Genomic DNA, 23,865 nt, shown 5'->3' with positions numbered 1-23,865 from the left:
TACTCGTCAAAACTTTTTTCTCTTATAACTGCGCGAAAAGCATGTATTCGTGCTTAGTCCAACGAAACAAGCTGTTTTAGACCGAAACGAGGTAAATCTGAACACATCGGTTTTACAAGTGTCCCTGTGACACGCCTTTAAAACTTTTTCTCTTATAACTGCGCGAAAAGCATGTATTCCTGATTAATACAGCGAAACAAGCTGTTTTAGACCGAAACGAGCTAAATCACAACACACCGGTTTTACAAGTGTTCCTCTGATACGCGTCAAAACTTTTTCTCTTATAACTGCGCGAAAAGCATGTATTCGTGCTTAGTCCAACGAAACAAGCTGTTTTAGACCGAAACGAGGTAAATCTGAAAACATCGGTTTTACAAGTGTCCCTGTGACATGCCTTTAAAACTTTTTCTCCTATAACTGCGCGAAAAGCATGTATTCGTGCTTAATACAACGAAACAAGCTGTTTTAGACCGAAACGAGGTAAATCTGAACACATCGGTTTTACAAGTGTCCCTGTGACATGCCCTTAAAACTTTTTCTCTTATAACTGCGCGAAAAGCATGTATTCGTGCTTAATACAACGAAACAAGCTGTTTTAGACCGAAACGAGCTAAATCTGAACACATCGGTTTTACAAGTGTCCCTGTGACACGCGTCAAAACTTTTTCTCTTATAACTGCGCGAAAAGCATGTATTCTTGCTTAATACAGCGATACAAGCTGTTTTAGACCGAAACGAGCTAAATCACAACACATCGGTTTTACAAGTGTTCCTCTGATACGCGTCAAAACTTTTTCTCTTATAACTGCGCGAAAAGCATGTGTTCGTGCTTAATACACCGAAACAAGCTGTTTTGGACCGAAACGAGCTAAATCTCAACACATCGGTTTTACAAGTGTTTCTCAGATACGCGTCAAAACTTTTTCTCTTATAACTGCGCGAAAAGCATGTATTCGTGCTTAATACAACGAAACAAGCTCTTTTAGACCGAAACGAGCTAAATCACAACACATCGGTTTTACAAGTGTCTCTCTAATACGCGTCAAAACTTTTTCTTCTATAACTGCGCGTAAAGCATGTATTCGTGCTTAAATCAACGAAACAAGCTGTTTTAGACCGAAACTAGCTAAGTCTGAACACATCGGTTTTACAAGTGTCCCTGTGACACGCGTCAAAATTTTTTCTCTTATAACTGCGCGAAAAGCATGTATTCTTGCTTAATACAGCGAAACAAGCTGTTTTAGATCGAAACGAGCTAAATCACAACACATCGGTTTTACAAGTGTTCCTCTGATACGCGTCAAAACTTTTTCTCTTATAACTGCGCGAAAAGCATGTATTCGTGCTTAATACACCGAAACAAGCTGTTTTGGACCGAAACGAGCTAAATCACAACACATCGGTTTTAGAAGTGTCTCTCTAATACGCGTCAAAACTTTTTCTCTTATAACTGCGCGAAAAGCATGTATTCTTGCTTAATACAACGAAACAAGCTGTTTTAGACCGAAACGAGCTTAATCAAAACACATCAGTTTTACAAGTGTTCCTGTGATACGCGTCTAAACTTTTTCTCTTATAACTGCGCGAAAAGCATGTATTCGTGCTTAATACGACGAAACAAGCTGTTTTAGACCGAAACGAGCTAAATCTGAACATATCGGTTTTACAAGTGTCCCTGTGACACGCGTCAAAACTTTTTCTCTTATAACTGCGCGAAAAGCATGTATTCTTGCTTAATACAGCGAAACTACCTGTTTTAGACCGAAACGAGCTAAATCATCACACATCGGTTTTACAAGTGTTCCTCTGATACGCGTCAAAACTTTTTCTCTTATAACTGCGCGAAAAGCATGTATTCGTGCTTAATACAACGAAACAAGCTGTTTTAGACCGAAACGAGCTAAATCACAACACATCGGTTTTACAAGTGTCTCTCTAATACGCGTCAAAACCTTTTCTTCTATAACTGCGCGTAAAGCATGTATTCGTGCTTAATACAACGAAACAAGCTGTTTTAGACCGAAACGAGCTAAATCCGAACACATCGGTTTTACAAGTGTTCCTGTGACACGCGTCAAAACTTTCTCTTATAACTGCGCGAAAAGCATGTATTCTTGCTTAATACAGCGAAACAAGCTGTTTTAGACCGAAACGAGCTAAATCACAACACATCGGTTTTACAAGTGTTCCTCTGATACGCGTCAAAACTTTTTCTCGTATAACTGCGCGAAAAGCATGTATTCTTGCTTAATACAACGAAACAAGCTGTTTTAGACCGAAACGAGGTAAATCTGAAAACATCGGTTTTACAAGTGTCCCTGTGACATGCCTTTAAAACTTTTTTTCTTATAACTGCGCGAAAAGCATGTATTCGTGCTTAATACAACGAAACAAGCTGTTTTAGACCGAAACGAGGTAAATCTGAACACATCGGTTTTACAAGTGTCCCTGTGACATGCCTTTAAAACTTTTTCTCTTATACCTGCGCGAAAAGCATGTATTCGTGCTTAATACGACGAAACAAGCTGTTTTAGACCGAAACGAGCTAAATCACCACACATCGGTTTTACAAGTGTTCCTCTGATACGCGTCAAAACTTTTTCTCTTATAACTGCGCGAAAAGCATGTATTCGTGCTTAGTCCAACGAAACAAGCTGTTTTAGACCGAAACGAGGTAAATCTGAACACATCGGTTTTACAAGTGTCCCTGTGACACGCCTTTAAAACTTTTTCTCTTATAACTGCGCGAAAAGCATGTATTCCTGCTTAATACAGCGAAACAAGCTGTTTTAGACCGAAACGACCTAAATCACAACACATCGGTTTTACAAGTGTTCCTCTGATACGCTTCAAAACTTTTCTTCTATAACGGCGCGAAAAGCATGTATTCTTGCTTAAAACAACGAAACAAGTTGTTTTATACCAAAACGAGCTGTATCTGAACACATCGGATTTACAAGTATCCACGTGATACTCGTCAAAACTTTTTTCTCTTATAACTGCGCGAAAAGCATGTATTCGTGCTTAGTCCAACGAAACAAGCTGTTTTAGACCGAAACGAGGTAAATCTGAACACATCGGTTTTACAAGTGTCCCTGTGACACGCCTTTAAAACTTTTTCTCTTATAACTGCGCGAAAAGCATGTATTCCTGCTTAATGCAGCGAAACAAGCTGTTTTAGACCGAAACGAGCTAAATCACAACACACCGGTTTTACAAGTGTTCCTCTGATACGCGTCAAAACTTTTTCTCTTATAACTGCGCGAAAAGCATGTGTTCGTGCTTAATACACCGAAACAAGCTGTTTTGGACCGAAACGAGCTAAATCTCAACACATCGGTTTTACAAGTGTTTCTCAGATACGCGTCAAAACTTTTTCTCTTATAACTGCGCGAAAAGCATGTATTCGTGCTTAATACAACGAAACAAGCTCTTTTAGACCGAAACGAGCTAAATCACAACACATCGGTTTTACAAGTGTCTCTCTAATACGCGTCAAAACTTTTTCTTCTATAACTGCGCGTAAAGCATGTATTCGTGCTTAAATCAACGAAACAAGCTGTTTTAGACCGAAACTAGCTAAGTCTGAACACATCGGTTTTACAAGTGTCCCTGTGACACGCGTCAAAATTTTTTCTCTTATAACTGCGCGAAAAGCATGTATTCTTGCTTAATACAGCGAAACAAGCTGTTTTAGATCGAAACGAGCTAAATCACAACACATCGGTTTTACAAGTGTTCCTCTGATACGCGTCAAAACTTTTTCTCTTATAACTGCGCGAAAAGCATGTATTCGTGCTTAATACACCGAAACAAGCTGTTTTGGACCGAAACGAGCTAAATCACAACACATCGGTTTTAGAAGTGTCTCTCTAATACGCGTCAAAACTTTTTCTCTTATAACTGCGCGAAAAGCATGTATTCTTGCTTAATACAACGAAACAAGCTGTTTTAGACCGAAACGAGCTTAATCAAAACACATCAGTTTTACAAGTGTTCCTGTGATACGCGTCTAAACTTTTTCTCTTATAACTGCGCGAAAAGCATGTATTCGTGCTTAATACGACGAAACAAGCTGTTTTAGACCGAAACGAGCTAAATCTGAACATATCGGTTTTACAAGTGTCCCTGTGACACGCGTCAAAACTTTTTCTCTTATAACTGCGCGAAAAGCATGTATTCTTGCTTAATACAGCGAAACTACCTGTTTTAGACCGAAACGAGCTAAATCATCACACATCGGTTTTACAAGTGTTCCTCTGATACGCGTCAAAACTTTTTCTCTTATAACTGCGCGAAAAGCATGTATTCGTGCTTAATACAACGAAACAAGCTGTTTTAGACCGAAACGAGCTAAATCACAACACATCGGTTTTACAAGTGTCTCTCTAATACGCGTCAAAACCTTTTCTTCTATAACTGCGCGTAAAGCATGTATTCGTGCTTAATACAACGAAACAAGCTGTTTTAGACCGAAACGAGCTAAATCCGAACACATCGGTTTTACAAGTGTTCCTGTGACACGCGTCAAAACTTTCTCTTATAACTGCGCGAAAAGCATGTATTCTTGCTTAATACAGCGAAACAAGCTGTTTTAGACCGAAACGAGCTAAATCACAACACATCGGTTTTACAAGTGTTCCTCTGATACGCGTCAAAACTTTTTCTCGTATAACTGCGCGAAAAGCATGTATTCTTGCTTAATACAACGAAACAAGCTGTTTTAGACCGAAACGAGGTAAATCTGAAAACATCGGTTTTACAAGTGTCCCTGTGACATGCCTTTAAAACTTTTTCTCTTATAACTGCGCGAAAAGCATGTATTCGTGCTTAATACAACGAAACAAGCTGTTTTAGACCGAAACGAGGTAAATCTGAACACATCGGTTTTACAAGTGTCCCTGTGACATGCCTTTAAAACTTTTTCTCTTATACCTGCGCGAAAAGCATGTATTCGTGCTTAATACGACGAAACAAGCTGTTTTAGACCGAAACGAGCTAAATCACCACACATCGGTTTTACAAGTGTTCCTCTGATACGCGTCAAAACTTTTTCTCTTATAACTGCGCGAAAAGCATGTATTCGTGCTTAGTCCAACGAAACAAGCTGTTTTAGACCGAAACGAGGTAAATCTGAACACATCGGTTTTACAAGTGTCCCTGTGACACGCCTTTAAAACTTTTTCTCTTATAACTGCGCGAAAAGCATGTATTCCTGCTTAATACAGCGAAACAAGCTGTTTTAGACCGAAACGACCTAAATCACAACACATCGGTTTTACAAGTGTTCCTCTGATACGCTTCAAAACTTTTCTTCTATAACGGCGCGAAAAGCATGTATTCTTGCTTAAAACAACGAAACAAGTTGTTTTATACCAAAACGAGCTGTATCTGAACACATCGGATTTACAAATATCCACGTGATACTCGTCAAAACTTTTTTCTCTTATAACTGCGCGAAAAGCATGTATTCGTGCTTAGTCCAACGAAACAAGCTGTTTTAGACCGAAACGAGGTAAATCTGAACACATCGGTTTTACAAGTGTCCCTGTGACACGCCTTTAAAACTTTTTCTCTTATAACTGCGCGAAAAGCATGTATTCCTGCTTAATGCAGCGAAACAAGCTGTTTTAGACCGAAACGAGCTAAATCACAACACACCGGTTTTACAAGTGTTCCTCTGATACGCGTCAAAACTTTTTCTCTTATAACTGCGCGAAAAGCATGTATTCGTGCTTAGTCCAACGAAACAAGCTGTTTTAGACCGAAACGAGGTAAATCTGAAAACATCGGTTTTACAAGTGTCCCTGTGACATGCCTTTAAAACTTTTTCTCTTATAACTGCGCGAAAAGCATGTATTCGTGCTTAATACAACGAAACAAGCTGTTTTAGACCGAAACGAGGTAAATCTGAACACATCGGTTTTACAAGTGTCCCTGTGACATGCCTTTAAAACTTTTTCTCTTATAACTGCGCGAAAAGCATGTATTCGTGCTTAATACAACGAAACAAGCTGTTTTAGACCGAAACGAGCTAAATCTGAACACATCGGTTTTACAAGTGTCCCTGTGACACGCGTCAAAACTTTTTCTCTTATAACTGCGCGAAAAGCATGTATCCTTGCTTAATACAGCGAAACAAGCTGTTTTAGACCGAAACGAGCTAAATCACAACACATCGGTTTTACAAGTGTTCCTCTGATACGCGTCAAAACTTTTTCTCTTATAACTGCGCGAAAAGCATGTATTCGTGCTTAATACACCAAAACAAGCTGTTTTGGACCGAAACGAGCTAAATCACAACACATCGGTTTTACAAGTGTTCCTCTGATCAGCGTCAAAACTTTTTCTCTTATAACTGCGCGAAAAGCATGTATTCGTGCTTAATACAACGAAACAAGCTGTTTTAGACCGAAACGAGCTAAATCACAACACATCGGTTTTACAAGTGTCTCTCTAATACGCGTCAAAACTTTTTCTTCTATAACTGCGCGTAAAGCATGTATTCGTGCTTAAATCAACGAAACAAGCTGTTTTAGACCGAAACTAGCTAAGTCTGAACACATCGGTTTTACAAGTGTCCCTGTGACACGCGTCAAAATTTTTTCTCTAATAACTGCGCGAAAAGCATGTATTCTTGCTTAATACAGCGAAACAAGCTGTTTTAGATCGAAACGAGCTTAATCACAACACATCGGTTTTACAAGTGTCTCTCTAATACGCGTCAAAACCTTTTCTTCTATAACTGCGCGTAAAGCATGTATTCGTGCTTAATACAACGAAACAAGCTGTTTTAGACCGAAACGAGCTAAATCCGAACACATCGGTTTTAAGAGTATTCCTGTGACACGCGTCAAAACTTTCTCTTATAACTGCGCGAAAAGCATGTATTCTTGCTTAATACAGCGAAACAAGCTGTTTTAGACCGAAACGAGCTAAATCACAACACATCGGTTTTACAAGTGTTCCTCTGATACGCGTCAAAACTTTTTCTCGTATAACTGCGCGAAAAGCATGTATTCTTGCTTAATACAACGAAACAAGCTGTTTTAGACCGAAACGAGCTTAATCAAAACACATCGGTTTTACAAGTGTTCCTCTGATACGCGTCAAAACTTTTTCTCTTATAACTGCGCGAAAAGCATGTATTCGTGCTTAGTCCAACGAAACAAGCTGTTTTAGACCGAAACGAGGTAAATCTGAAAACATCGGTTTTACAAGTGTCCCTGTGACATGCCTTTAAAACTTTTTCTCTTATAACTGCGCGAAAAGCATGTATTCGTGCTTAATACAACGAAACAAGCTGTTTTAGACCGAAACGAGCTAAATCTGAACACATCGGTTTTACAAGTGTCCCTGTGACACGCTTCAAAACTTTTTCTCTTATAACTGCGCGAAAAGCATGTATTCGTGCTTAATACAACGAAACAAGCTGTTTTAGACCGAAACGAGCTAAATCACAACACATCGGTTTTACAAGTGTTCCTCTGATACGCGTCAAAACTTTTTCTCTTATAACTGCGCGAAAAGCATGTATTCGTGCTTAATACAACGAAACAAGCTGTTTTAGACCGAAACGAGCCAAATCTGAACATATCGGTTTTACAAGTCTCCCTGTGACACGCGTCAAAACTTTTTCTCTTATAACTGCGCGAAAACCATGTATTCTTGCTTAATACAGCGAAACTACCTGTTTTAGACCGAAACGAGCTAAATCATCACACATCGGTTTTACAAGTGTTCCTCTGATACGCGTCAAAACTTTTTCTCTTATAACTGAGCGAAAAGCATGTATTCGTGCTTAATACAACGAAACAAGCTGTTTTAGACCGAAACGAGCTAAATCACAACACATCGGTTTTACAAGTGTCTCTCTAATACGCGTCAAAACCTTTTCTTCTATAACTGCGCGTAAAGCATGTATTCGTGCTTAATACAACGAAACAAGCTGTTTTAGACCGAAACGAGCTAAATCCGAACACATCGGTTTTACAAGTATTCCTGTGACACGCGTCAAAACTTTCTCTTATAACTGCGCGAAAAGCATGTATTCTTGCTTAATACAGCGAAACAAGCTGTTTTAGACCGAAACGAGCTAAATCACAACACATCGGTTTTACAAGTGTTCCTCTGATACGCGTCAAAACTTTTTCTCGTATAACTGCGCGAAAAGCATGTATTCTTGCTTAATACAACGAAACAAGCTGTTTTAGACCGAAACGAGCTTAATCAAAACACATCGGTTTTACAAGTGTTCCTCTGATACGCGTCAAAACTTTTTCTCTTATAACTGCGCGAAAAGCATGTATTCGTGCTTAGTCCAACGAAACAAGCTGTTTTAGACCGAAACGAGGTAAATCTGAAAACATCGGTTTTACAAGTGTCCCTGTGACATGCCTTTAAAACTTTTTCTCTTATAACTGCGCGAAAAGCATGTATTCGTGCTTAATACAACGAAACAAGCTGTTTTAGACCGAAACGAGCTAAATCTGAACACATCGGTTTTACAAGTGTCCCTGTGACACGCTTCAAAACTTTTTCTCTTATAACTGCGCGAAAAGCATGTATTCGTGCTTAATACGACGAAACAAGCTGTTTTAGACCGAAACGAGCTAAATCACCACACATCGGTTTTACAAGTGTTCCTCTGATACGCGTCAAAACTTTTTCTCTTATAACTGCGCGAAAAGCATGTATTCGTGCTTAATACAACGAAACAAGCTGTTTTAGACCGAAACGAGCTAAATTACAACACATCGGTTTTACAAGTGTCCCTGTGACACGCGTCAAAATTTTTTCTCTTATAACTGCGCGAAAAGCATGTATTCTTGCTTAATACAGCGAAACAAGCGGTTTTAGACCGAAACGAGCTAAATCACAACACATCGGTTTTACAAGTGTTCCTCTGATACGCGTCAAAACTTTTCTTCTATAACTGCGCGAAAAGCATGTATCCTTGCTTAAAACAACGAAACAAGCTGTTTTATACCAAAACGAGCTGTATCTGAACACATCGGATTTACAAGTATCCACGTGATACTCGTCTAAACTTTTTTCTCTTATAACTGCGCGAAAAGCATGTATTCGTGCTTAGTCCAACGAAACAAGCTGTTTTAGACCGAAACGAGGTAAATCTGAACACATCGGTTTTACAAGTGTCCCTGTGACACGCCTTTAAAACTTTTTCTCCTTTAACTGCGCGAAAAGCATGTATTCCTGCTTAATACAGCGAAACAAGCTGTTTTAGACCGAAACGAGCTAAATCACAACACATCGGTTTTACAAGTGTTCCTCTGATACGCGTCAAAACTTTTCTTCTATAACTGCGCGAAAAGCATGTATTCTTGCTTAAAACAACGAAACAAGCTATTTTATACCAAAACGAGCTGTATCTGAACACATCGGATTTACAAGTATCCACGTGATACTCGTCAAAACTTTTTTCTCTTATAACTGCGCGAAAAGCATGTATTCGTGCTTAGTCCAACGAAACAAGCTGTTTTAGACCGAAACGAGGTAAATCTGAACACATCGGTTTTACAAGTGTCCCTGTGACACGCCTTTAAAACTTTTTCTCTTATAACTGCGCGAAAAGCATGTATTCCTGATTAATACAGCGAAACAAGCTGTTTTAGACCGAAACGAGCTAAATCACAACACACCGGTTTTACAAGTGTTCCTCTGATACGCGTCAAAACTTTTTCTCTTATAACTGCGCGAAAAGCATGTATTCGTGCTTAGTCCAACGAAACAAGCTGTTTTAGACCGAAACGAGGTAAATCTGAAAACATCGGTTTTACAAGTGTCCCTGTGACATGCCTTTAAAACTTTTTCTCCTATAACTGCGCGAAAAGCATGTATTCGTGCTTAATACAACGAAACAAGCTGTTTTAGACCGAAACGAGGTAAATCTGAACACATCGGTTTTACAAGTGTCCCTGTGACATGCCCTTAAAACTTTTTCTCTTATAACTGCGCGAAAAGCATGTATTCGTGCTTAATACAACGAAACAAGCTGTTTTAGACCGAAACGAGCTAAATCTGAACACATCGGTTTTACAAGTGTCCCTGTGACACGCGTCAAAACTTTTTCTCTTATAACTGCGCGAAAAGCATGTATTCTTGCTTAATACAGCGATACAAGCTGTTTTAGACCGAAACGAGCTAAATCACAACACATCGGTTTTACAAGTGTTCCTCTGATACGCGTCAAAACTTTTTCTCTTATAACTGCGCGAAAAGCATGTGTTCGTGCTTAATACACCGAAACAAGCTGTTTTGCACCGAAACGAGCTAAATCTCAACACATCGGTTTTACAAGTGTTTCTCAGATACGCGTCAAAACTTTTTCTCTTATAACTGCGCGAAAAGCATGTATTCGTGCTTAATACAACGAAACAAGCTCTTTTAGACCGAAACGAGCTAAATCACAACACATCGGTTTTACAAGTGTCTCTCTAATACGCGTCAAAACTTTTTCTTCTATAACTGCGCGTAAAGCATGTATTCGTGCTTAAATCAACGAAACAAGCTGTTTTAGACCGAAACTAGCTAAGTCTGAACACATCGGTTTTACAAGTGTCCCTGTGACACGCGTCAAAATTTTTTCTCTTATAACTGCGCGAAAAGCATGTATTCTTGCTTAATACAGCGAAACAAGCTGTTTTAGATCGAAACGAGCTAAATCACAACACATCGGTTTTACAAGTGTTCCTCTGATACGCGTCAAAACTTTTTCTCTTATAACTGCGCGAAAAGCATGTATTCGTGCTTAATACACCGAAACAAGCTGTTTTGGACCGAAACGAGCTAAATCACAACACATCGGTTTTAGAAGTGTCTCTCTAATACGCGTCAAAACTTTTTCTCTTATAACTGCGCGAAAAGCATGTATTCTTGCTTAATACAACGAAACAAGCTGTTTTAGACCGAAACGAGCTTAATCAAAACACATCAGTTTTACAAGTGTTCCTGTGATACGCGTCTAAACTTTTTCTCTTATAACTGCGCGAAAAGCATGTATTCGTGCTTAATACGACGAAACAAGCTGTTTTAGACCGAAACGAGCTAAATCTGAACATATCGGTTTTACAAGTGTCCCTGTGACACGCGTCAAAACTTTTTCTCTTATAACTGCGCGAAAAGCATGTATTCTTGCTTAATACAGCGAAACTACCTGTTTTAGACCGAAACGAGCTAAATCATCACACATCGGTTTTACAAGTGTTCCTCTGATACGCGTCAAAACTTTTTCTCTTATAACTGCGCGAAAAGCATGTATTCGTGCTTAATACAACGAAACAAGCTGTTTTAGACCGAAACGAGCTAAATCACAACACATCGGTTTTACAAGTGTCTCTCTAATACGCGTCAAAACCTTTTCTTCTATAACTGCGCGTAAAGCATGTATTCGTGCTTAATACAACGAAACAAGCTGTTTTAGACCGAAACGAGCTAAATCCGAACACATCGGTTTTACAAGTGTTCCTGTGACACGCGTCAAAACTTTCTCTTATAACTGCGCGAAAAGCATGTATTCTTGCTTAATACAGCGAAACAAGCTGTTTTAGACCGAAACGAGCTAAATCACAACACATCGGTTTTACAAGTGTTCCTCTGATACGCGTCAAAACTTTTTCTCGTATAACTGCGCGAAAAGCATGTATTCTTGCTTAATACAACGAAACAAGCTGTTTTAGACCGAAACGAGGTAAATCTGAAAACATCGGTTTTACAAGTGTCCCTGTGACATGCCTTTAAAACTTTTTCTCTTATAACTGCGCGAAAAGCATGTATTCGTGCTTAATACAACGAAACAAGCTGTTCTAGACCGAAACGAGGTAAATCTGAACACATCGGTTTTACAAGTGTCCCTGTGACATGCCTTTAAAACTTTTTCTCTTATACCTGCGCGAAAAGCATGTATTCGTGCTTAATACGACGAAACAAGCTGTTTTAGACCGAAACGAGCTAAATCACCACACATCGGTTTTACAAGTGTTCCTGTGATACGCGTCAAAACTTTTTCTCTTATAACTGCGCGAAAAGCATGTATTCGTGCTTAGTCCAACGAAACAAGCTGTTTTAGACCGAAACGAGGTAAATCTGAACACATCGGTTTTACAAGTGTCCCTGTGACACGCCTTTAAAACTTTTTCTCTTATAACTGCGCGAAAAGCATGTATTCCTGCTTAATACAGCGAAACAAGCTGTTTTAGACCGAAACGACCTAAATCACAACACATCGGTTTTACAAGTGTTCCTCTGATACGCTTCAAAACTTTTCTTCTATAACGGCGCGAAAAGCATGTATTCTTGCTTAAAACAACGAAACAAGTTGTTTTATACCAAAACGAGCTGTATCTGAACACATCGGATTTACAAGTATCCACGTGATACTCGTCAAAACTTTTTTCTCTTATAACTGCGCGAAAAGCATGTATTCGTGCTTAGTCCAACGAAACAAGCTGTTTTAGACCGAAACGAGGTAAATCTGAACACATCGGTTTTACAAGTGTCCCTGTGACACGCCTTTAAAACTTTTTCTCTTATAACTGCGCGAAAAGCATGTATTCCTGCTTAATGCAGCGAAACAAGCTGTTTTAGACCGAAACGAGCTAAATCACAACACACCGGTTTTACAAGTGTTCCTCTGATACGCGTCAAAACTTTTTCTCTTATAACTGCGCGAAAAGCATGTATTCGTGCTTAGTCCAACGAAACAAGCTGTTTTAGACCGAAACGAGGTAAATCTGAAAACATCGGTTTTACAAGTGTCCCTGTGACATGCCTTTAAAACTTTTTCTCTTATAACTGCGCGAAAAGCATGTATTCGTGCTTAATACAACGAAACAAGCTGTTTTAGACCGAAACGAGGTAAATCTGAACACATCGGTTTTACAAGTGTCCCTGTGACATGCCTTTAAAACTTTTTCTCTTATAACTGCGCGAAAAGCATGTATTCGTGCTTAATACAACGAAACAAGCTGTTTTAGACCGAAACGAGCTAAATCTGAACACATCGGTTTTACAAGTGTCCCTGTGACACGCGTCAAAACTTTTTCTCTTATAACTGCGCGAAAAGCATGTATTCTTGCTTAATACAGCGAAACAAGCTGTTTTAGACCGAAACGAGCTAAATCACAACACATCGGTTTTACAAGTGTTCCTCTGATACGCGTCAAAACTTTTTCTCTTATAACTGCGCGAAAAGCATGTATTCGTGCTTAATACACCAAAACAAGCTGTTTTGGACCGAAACGAGCTAAATCACAACACATCGGTTTTACAAGTGTTCCTCTGATACGCGTCAAAACTTTTTCTCTTATAACTGCGCGAAAAGCATGTATTCGTGCTTAATACAACGAAACAAGCTGTTTTAGACCGAAACGAGCTAAATCACAACACATCGGTTTTACAAGTGTCTCTCTAATACGCGTCAAAACTTTTTCTTCTATAACTGCGCGTAAAGCATGTATTCGTGCTTAAATCAACGAAACAAGCTGTTTTAGACCGAAACTAGCTAAGTCTGAACACATCGGTTTTACAAGTGTCCCTGTGACACGCGTCAAAATTTTTTCTCTAATAACTGCGCGAAAAGCATGTATTCTTGCTTAATACAGCGAAACAAGCTGTTTTAGATCGAAACGAGCTTAATCACAACACATCGGTTTTACAAGTGTCTCTCTAATACGCGTCAAAACCTTTTCTTCTATAACTGCGCGTAAAGCATGTATTCGTGCTTAATACAACGAAACAAGCTGTTTTAGACCGAAACGAGCTAAATCCGAACACATCGGTTTTACAAGTATTCCTGTGACACGCGTCAAAACTTTCTCTTATAACTGCGCGAAAAGCATGTATTCTTGCTTAATACAGCGAAACAAGCTGTTTTAGACCGAAACGAGCTAAATCACAACACATCGGTTTTACAAGTGTTCCTCTGATACGCGTCAAAACTTTTTCTCGTATAACTGCGCGAAAAGCATGTATTCTTGCTTAATACAACGAAACAAGCTGTTTTAGACCGAAACGAGCTTAATCAAAACACATCGGTTTTACAAGTGTTCCTCTGATACGCGTCAAAACTTTTTCTCTTATAACTGCGCGAAAAGCATGTATTCGTGCTTAGTCCAACGAAACAAGCTGTTTTAGACCGAAACGAGGTAAATCTGAAAACATCGGTTTTACAAGTGTTCCTCTGATACGCGTCAAAACTTTTCTTCTATAACTGCGCGAAAAGCATGTATTCTTGCTTAAAACAACGAAACAAGCTATTTTATACCAAAACGAGCTGTATCTGAACACATCGGATTTACAAGTATCCACGTGATACTCGTCAAAACTTTTTTCTCTTATAACTGCGCGAAAAGCATGTATTCGTGCTTAGTCCAACGAAACAAGCTGTTTTAGACCGAAACGAGGTAAATCTGAACACATCGGTTTTACAAGTGTCCCTGTGACACGCCTTTAAAACTTTTTCTCTTATAACTGCGCGAAAAGCATGTATTCCTGATTAATACAGCGAAACAAGCTGTTTTAGACCGAAACGAGCTAAATCACAACACACCGGTTTTACAAGTGTTCCTCTGATACGCGTCAAAACTTTTTCTCTTATAACTGCGCGAAAAGCATGTATTCGTGCTTAGTCCAACGAAACAAGCTGTTTTAGACCGAAACGAGGTAAATCTGAAAACATCGGTTTTACAAGTGTCCCTGTGACATGCCTTTAAAACTTTTTCTCCTATAACTGCGCGAAAAGCATGTATTCGTGCTTAATACAACGAAACAAGCTGTTTTAGACCGAAACGAGGTAAATCTGAACACATCGGTTTTACAAGTGTCCCTGTGACATGCCCTTAAAACTTTTTCTCTTATAACTGCGCGAAAAGCATGTATTCGTGCTTAATACAACGAAACAAGCTGTTTTAGACCGAAACGAGCTAAATCTGAACACATCGGTTTTACAAGTGTCCCTGTGACACGCGTCAAAACTTTTTCTCTTATAACTGCGCGAAAAGCATGTATTCTTGCTTAATACAGCGATACAAGCTGTTTTAGACCGAAACGAGCTAAATCACAACACATCGGTTTTACAAGTGTTCCTCTGATACGCGTCAAAACTTTTTCTCTTATAACTGCGCGAAAAGCATGTGTTCGTGCTTAATACACCGAAACAAGCTGTTTTGGACCGAAACGAGCTAAATCTCAACACATCGGTTTTACAAGTGTTTCTCAGATACGCGTCAAAACTTTTTCTCTTATAACTGCGCGAAAAGCATGTATTCGTGCTTAATACAACGAAACAAGCTCTTTTAGACCGAAACGAGCTAAATCACAACACATCGGTTTTACAAGTGTCTCTCTAATACGCGTCAAAACTTTTTCTTCTATAACTGCGCGTAAAGCATGTATTCGTGCTTAAATCAACGAAACAAGCTGTTTTAGACCGAAACTAGCTAAGTCTGAACACATCGGTTTTACAAGTGTCCCTGTGACACGCGTCAAAATTTTTTCTCTTATAACTGCGCGAAAAGCATGTATTCTTGCTTAATACAGCGAAACAAGCTGTTTTAGATCGAAACGAGCTAAATCACAACACATCGGTTTTACAAGTGTTCCTCTGATACGCGTCAAAACTTTTTCTCTTATAACTGCGCGAAAAGCATGTATTCGTGCTTAATACACCGAAACAAGCTGTTTTGGACCGAAACGAGCTAAATCACAACACATCGGTTTTAGAAGTGTCTCTCTAATACGCGTCAAAACTTTTTCTCTTATAACTGCGCGAAAAGCATGTATTCTTGCTTAATACAACGAAACAAGCTGTTTTAGACCGAAACGAGCTTAATCAAAACACATCAGTTTTACAAGTGTTCCTGTGATACGCGTCTAAACTTTTTCTCTTATAACTGCGCGAAAAGCATGTATTCGTGCTTAATACGACGAAACAAGCTGTTTTAGACCGAAACGAGCTAAATCTGAACATATCGGTTTTACAAGTGTCCCTGTGACACGCGTCAAAACTTTTTCTCTTATAACTGCGCGAAAAGCATGTATTCTTGCTTAATACAGCGAAACTACCTGTTTTAGACCGAAACGAGCTAAATCATCACACATCGGTTTTACAAGTGTTCCTCTGATACGCGTCAAAACTTTTTCTCTTATAACTGCGCGAAAAGCATGTATTCGTGCTTAATACAACGAAACAAGCTGTTTTAGACCGAAACGAGCTAAATCACAACACATCGGTTTTACAAGTGTCTCTCTAATACGCGTCAAAACCTTTTCTTCTATAACTGCGCGTAAAGCATGTATTCGTGCTTAATACAACGAAACAAGCTGTTTTAGACCGAAACGAGCTAAATCCGAACACATCGGTTTTACAAGTGTTCCTGTGACACGCGTCAAAACTTTCTCTTATAACTGCGCGAAAAGCATGTATTCTTGCTTAATACAGCGAAACAAGCTGTTTTAGACCGAAACGAGCTAAATCACAACACATCGGTTTTACAAGTGTTCCTCTGATACGCGTCAAAACTTTTTCTCGTATAACTGCGCGAAAAGCATGTATTCTTGCTTAATACAACGAAACAAGCTGTTTTAGACCGAAACGAGGTAAATCTGAAAACATCGGTTTTACAAGTGTCCCTGTGACATGCCTTTAAAACTTTTTCTCTTATAACTGCGCGAAAAGCATGTATTCGTGCTTAATACAACGAAACAAGCTGTTTTAGACCGAAACGAGCTAAATCTGAACACATCGGTTTTACAAGTGTCCCTGTGACACGCGTCAAAACTTTTTCTCTTATAACTGCGCGAAAAGCATGTATTCTTGCTTAATACAGCGAAACAAGCTGTTTTAGACCGAAACGAGCTAAATCACAACACATCGGTTTTACAAGTGTTCCTCTGATACGCGTCAAAACTTTTTCTCTTATAACTGCGCGAAAAGCATGTATTCGTGCTTAATACACCAAAACAAGCTGTTTTGGACCGAAACGAGCTAAATCACAACACATCGGTTTTACAAGTGTTCCTCTGATACGCGTCAAAACTTTTTCTCTTATAACTGCGCGAAAAGCATGTATTCGTGCTTAATACAACGAAACAAGCTGTTTTAGACCGAAACGAGCTAAATCACAACACATCGGTTTTACAAGTGTCTCTCTAATACGCGTCAAAACTTTTTCTTCTATAACTGCGCGTAAAGCATGTATTCGTGCTTAAATCAACGAAACAAGCTGTTTTAGACCGAAACTAGCTAAGTCTGAACACATCGGTTTTACAAGTGTCCCTGTGACACGCGTCAAAATTTTTTCTCTAATAACTGCGCGAAAAGCATGTATTCTTGCTTAATACAGCGAAACAAGCTGTTTTAGATCGAAACGAGCTTAATCACAACACATCGGTTTTACAAGTGTCTCTCTAATACGCGTCAAAACCTTTTCTTCTATAACTGCGCGTAAAGCATGTATTCGTGCTTAATACAACGAAACAAGCTGTTTTAGACCGAAACGAGCTAAATCCGAACACATCGGTTTTACAAGTATTCCTGTGACACGCGTCAAAACTTTCTCTTATAACTGCGCGAAAAGCATGTATTCTTGCTTAATACAGCGAAACAAGCTGTTTTAGACCGAAACGAGCTAAATCACAACACATCGGTTTTACAAGTGTTCCTCTGATACGCGTCAAAACTTTTTCTCGTATAACTGCGCGAAAAGCATGTATTCTTGCTTAATACAACGAAACAAGCTGTTTTAGACCGAAACGAGCTTAATCAAAACACATCGGTTTTACAAGTGTTCCTCTGATACGCGTCAAAACTTTTTCTCTTATAACTGCGCGAAAAGCATGTATTCGTGCTTAGTCCAACGAAACAAGCTGTTTTAGACCGAAACGAGGTAAATCTGAAAACATCGGTTTTACAAGTGTCCCTGTGACATGCCTTTAAAACTTTTTCTCTTATAACTGCGCGAAAAGCATGTATTCGTGCTTAATACAACGAAACAAGCTGTTTTAGACCGAAACGAGCTAAATCTGAACACATCGGTTTTACAAGTGTCCCTGTGACACGCTTCAAAACTTTTTCTCTTATAACTGCGCGAAAAGCATGTATTCGTGCTTAATACAACGAAACAAGCTGTTTTAGACCGAAACGAGCTAAATCACAACACATCGGTTTTACAAGTGTTCCTCTGATACGCGTCAAAACTTTTTCTCTTATAACTGCGCGAAAAGCATGTATTCGTGCTTAATACAACGAAACAAGCTGTTTTAGACCGAAACGAGCCAAATCTGAACATATCGGTTTTACAAGTCTCCCTGTGACACGCGTCAAAACTTTTTCTCTTATAACTGCGCGAAAACCATGTATTCTTGCTTAATACAGCGAAACTACCTGTGTTAGACCGAAACGAGCTAAATCATCACACATCGGTTTTACAAGTGTTCCTCTGATACGCGTCAAAACTTTTTCTCTTATAACTGAGCGAAAAGCATGTATTCGTGCTTAATACAACGAAACAAGCTGTTTTAGACCGAAACGAGCTAAATCACAACACATCGGTTTTACAAGTGTCTCTCTAATACGCGTCAAAACCTTTTCTTCTATAACTGCGCGTAAAGCATGTATTCGTGCTTAATACAACGAAACAAGCTGTTTTAGACCGAAACGAGCTAAATCCGAACACATCGGTTTTACAAGTATTCCTGTGACACGCGTCAAAACTTTCTCTTATAACTGCGCGAAAAGCATGTATTCTTGCTTAATACAGCGAAACAAGCTGTTTTAGACCGAAACGAGCTAAATCACAACACATCGGTTTTACAAGTGTTCCTCTGATACGCGTCAAAACTTTTTCTCGTATAACTGCGCGAAAAGCATGTATTCTTGCTTAATACAACGAAACAAGCTGTTTTAGACCGAAACGAGCTTAATCAAAACACATCGGTTTTACAAGTGTTCCTCTGATACGCGTCAAAACTTTTTCTCTTATAACTGCGCGAAAAGCATGTATTCGTGCTTAGTCCAACGAAACAAGCTGTTTTAGACCGAAACGAGGTAAATCTGAAAACATCGGTTTTACAAGTGTCCCTGTGACATGCCTTTAAAACTTTTTCTCTTATAACTGCGCGAAAAGCATGTATTCGTGCTTAATACAACGAAACAAGCTGTTTTAGACCGAAACGAGCTAAATCTGAACACATCGGTTTTACAAGTGTCCCTGTGACACGCTTCAAAACTTTTTCTCTTATAACTGCGCGAAAAGCATGTATTCGTGCTTAATACGACGAAACAAGCTGTTTTAGACCGAAACGAGCTAAATCACCACACATCGGTTTTACAAGTGTTCCTCTGATACGCGTCAAAACTTTTTCTCTTATAACTGCGCGAAAAGCATGTATTCGTGCTTAATACAACGAAACAAGCTGTTTTAGACCGAAACGAGCTAAATTACAACACATCGGTTTTACAAGTGTCCCTGTGACACGCGTCAAAATTTTTTCTCTTATAACTGCGCGAAAAGCATGTATTCTTGCTTAATACAGCGAAACAAGCGGTTTTAGACCGAAGCGAGCTAAATCACAACACATCGGTTTTACAAGTGTTCCTCTGATACGCGTCAAAACTTTTCTTCTATAACTGCGCGAAAAGCATGTATTCTTGCTTAAAACAACGAAACAAGCTGTTTTATACCAAAACGAGCTGTATCTGAACACATCGGATTTACAAGTATCCACGTGATACTCGTCTAAACTTTTTTCTCTTATAACTGCGCGAAAAGCATGTATTCGTGCTTAGTCCAACGAAACAAGCTGTTTTAGACCGAAACGAGGTAAATCTGAACACATCGGTTTTACAAGTGTCCCTGTGACACGCCTTTAAAACTTTTTCATCTTTAACTGCGCGAAAAGCATGTATTCCTGCTTAATACAGCGAAACAAGCTGTTTTAGACCGAAACGAGCTAAATCACAACACATCGGTTTTACAAGTTTTCCTCTGATACGCGTCAAAACTTTTCTTCTATAACTGCGCGAAAAGCATGTATTCTTGCTTAAAACAACGAAACAAGCTGTTTTATACCAAAACGAGCTGTATCTGAACACATCGGATTTACAAGTATCCACGTGATACTCGTCAAAACTTTTTTCTCTTATAACTGCGCGAAAAGCATGTATTCGTGCTTAGTCCAACGAAACAAGCTGTTTTAGACCGAAACGAGGTAAATCTGAACACATCGGTTTTACAAGTGTCCCTGTGACACGCCTTTAAAGCTTTTTCTCTTATAACTGCGCGAAAAGCATGTATTCCTGCTTAATACAGCGAAACAAGCTGTTTTAGACCGAAACGAGCTAAATCACAACACACCGGTTTTACAAGTGTTCCTCTGATACGCGTCAAAACTTTTTCTCTTATAACTGCGCGAAAAGCATGTATTCGTGCTTAGTCCAACGAAACAAGCTGTTTTAGACCGAAACGAGGTAAATCTGAAAACATCGGTTTTACAAGTGTCCCTGTGACATGCCTTTAAAACTTTTTCTCCTATAACTGCGCGAAAAGCATGTATTCGTGCTTAATACAACGAAACAAGCTGTTTTAGACCGAAACGAGGTAAATCTGAACACATCGGTTTTACAAGTGTCCCTGTGACATGCCTATAAAACTTTTTCTCTTATAACTGCGCGAAAAGCATGTATTCGTGCTTAATACAACGAAACAAGCTGTTTTAGACCGAAACGAGCTAAATCTGAACACATCGGTTTTACAAGTGTCCCTGTGACACGCGTCAAAACTTTTTCTCTTATAACTGCGCGAAAAGCATGTATTCTTGCTTAATACAGCGAAACAAGCTGTTTTAGACCGAAACGAGCTAAATCACAACACATCGGTTTTACAAGTGTTCCTCTGATACGCGTCAAAACTTTTTCTCTTATAACTGCGCGAAAAGCATGTGGTCGTGCTTAATACACCGAAACAAGCTGTTTTGGACCGAAACGAGCTAAATCACAACACATCGGTTTTACAAGTGTTCCTCAGATACGCGTCAAAACTTTTTCTCTTATAACTGCGCGAAAAGCATGTATTCGTGCTTAATACAACGAAACAAGCTGTTTTAGACCGAAACGAGCTAAATCACAACACATCGGTTTTACAAGTGTCTCTCTAATACGCGTCAAAACTTTTTCTTCTATAACTGCGCGTAAAGCATGTATTCGTGCTTAAATCAACGAAACAAGCTGTTTTAGACCGAAACTAGCTAAGTCTGAACACATCGGTTTTACAAGTGTCCCTGTGACACGCGTCAAAATTTTTTCTCTTATAACTGCGCGAAAAGCATGTATTCTTGCTTAATACAGCGAAACAAGCTGTTTTAGATCGAAACGAGCTAAATCACAACACATCGGTTTTACAAGTGTTCCTCTGATACGCGTCAAAACTTTTTCTCTTATAACTGCGCGAAAAGCATGTATTCGTGCTTAATACACCGAAACAAGCTGTTTTGGACCGAAACGAGCTAAATCACAACACATCGGTTTTAGAAGTGTCTCTCTAATACGCGTCAAAACTTTTTCTCTTATAACTGCGCGAAAAGCATGTATTCTTGCTTAATACAACGAAACAAGCTGTTTTAGACCGAAACGAGCTTAATCAAAACACATCAGTTTTACAAGTGTTCCTGTGATACGCGTCTAAACTTTTTCTCTTATAACTGCGCGAAAAGCATGTATTCGTGCTTAATACGACGAAACAAGCTGTTTTAGACCGAAACGAGCTAAATCTGAACATATCGGTTTTACAAGTGTCCCTGTGACACGCGTCAAAACTTTTTCTCTTATAACTGCGCGAAAAGCATGTATTCTTGCTTAATACAGCGAAACTACCTGTTTTAGACCGAAACGAGCTAAATCATCACACATCGGTTTTACAAGTGTTCCTCTGATACGCGTCAAAACTTTTTCTCTTATAACTGCGCGAAAAGCATGTATTCGTGCTTAATACAACGAAACAAGCTGTTTTAGACCGAAACGAGCTAAATCACAACACATCGGTTTTACAAGTGTCTCTCTAATACGCGTCAAAACCTTTTCTTCTATAACTGCGCGTAAAGCATGTATTCGTGCTTAATACAACGAAACAAGCTGTTTTAGACCGAAACGAGCTAAATCCGAACACATCGGTTTTACAAGTGTTCCTGTGACACGCGTCAAAACTTTCTCTTATAACTGCGCGAAAAGCATGTATTCTTGCTTAATACAGCGAAACAAGCTGTTTTAGACCGAAACGAGCTAAATCACCACACATCGGTTTTACAAGTGTTCCTCTGATACGCGTCAAAACTTTTTCTCTTATAACTGCGCGAAAAGCATGTATTCGTGCTTAGTCCAACGAAACAAGCTGTTTTAGACCGAAACGAGGTAAATCTGAACACATCGGTTTTACAAGTGTCCCTGTGACACGCCTTTAAAACTTTTTCTCTTATAACTGCGCGAAAAGCATGTATTCCTGCTTAATACAGCGAAACAAGCTGTTTTAGACCGAAACGACCTAAATCACAACACATCGGTTTTACAAGTGTTCCTCTGATACGCTTCAAAACTTTTCTTCTATAACGGCGCGAAAAGCATGTATTCTTGCTTAAAACAACGAAACAAGTTGTTTTATACCAAAACGAGCTGTATCTGAACACATCGGATTTACAAGTATCCACGTGATACTCGTCAAAACTTTTTTCTCTTATAACTGCGCGAAAAGCATGTATTCGTGCTTAGTCCAACGAAACAAGCTGTTTTAGACCGAAACGAGGTAAATCTGAACACATCGGTTTTACAAGTGTCCCTGTGACACGCCTTTAAAACTTTTTCTCTTATAACTGCGCGAAAAGCATGTATTCCTGCTTAATGCAGCGAAACAAGCTGTTTTAGACCGAAACGAGCTAAATCACAACACACCGGTTTTACAAGTGTTCCTCTGATACGCGTCAAAACTTTTTCTCTTATAACTGCGCGAAAAGCATGTATTCGTGCTTAGTCCAACGAAACAAGCTGTTTTAGACCGAAACGAGGTAAATCTGAAAACATCGGTTTTACAAGTGTCCCTGTGACATGCCTTTAAAACTTTTTCTCTTATAACTGCGCGAAAAGCATGTATTCGTGCTTAATACAACGAAACAAGCTGTTTTAGACCGAAACGAGGTAAATCTGAACACATCGGTTTTACAAGTGTCCCTGTGACATGCCTTTAAAACTTTTTCTCTTATAACTGCGCGAAAAGCATGTATTCGTGCTTAATACAACGAAACAAGCTGTTTTAGACCGAAACGAGCTAAATCTGAACACATCGGTTTTACAAGTGTCCCTGTGACACGCGTCAAAACTTTTTCTCTTATAACTGCGCGAAAAGCATGTATTCTTGCTTAATACAGCGAAACAAGCTGTTTTAGACCGAAACGAGCTAAATCACAACACATCGGTTTTACAAGTGTTCCTCTGATACGCGTCAAAACTTTTTCTCTTATAACTGCGCGAAAAGCATGTATTCGTGCTTAATACACCGAAACAAGCTGTTTTGGACCGAAACGAGCTAAATCACAACACATCGGTTTTACAAGTGTTCCTCTGATACGCGTCAAAACTTTTTCTCTTATAACTGCGCGAAAAGCATGTATTCGTGCTTAATACAACGAAACAAGCTGTTTTAGACCGAAACGAGCTAAATCACAACACATCGGTTTTACAAGTGTCTCTCTAATACGCGTCAAAACTTTTTCTTCTATAACTGCGCGTAAAGCATGTATTCGTGCTTAAATCAACGAAACAAGCTGTTTTAGACCGAAACTAGCTAAGTCTGAACACATCGG

The sequence above is a fragment of the Amblyomma americanum genome, chromosome 11 (assembly GCF_052857255.1).
Source record: "Amblyomma americanum isolate KBUSLIRL-KWMA chromosome 11, ASM5285725v1, whole genome shotgun sequence".
Lineage (NCBI taxonomy): Eukaryota > Metazoa > Arthropoda > Arachnida > Ixodida > Ixodidae > Amblyomma > Amblyomma americanum.
Note: the sequence above shows the minus strand (reverse complement) of the source record.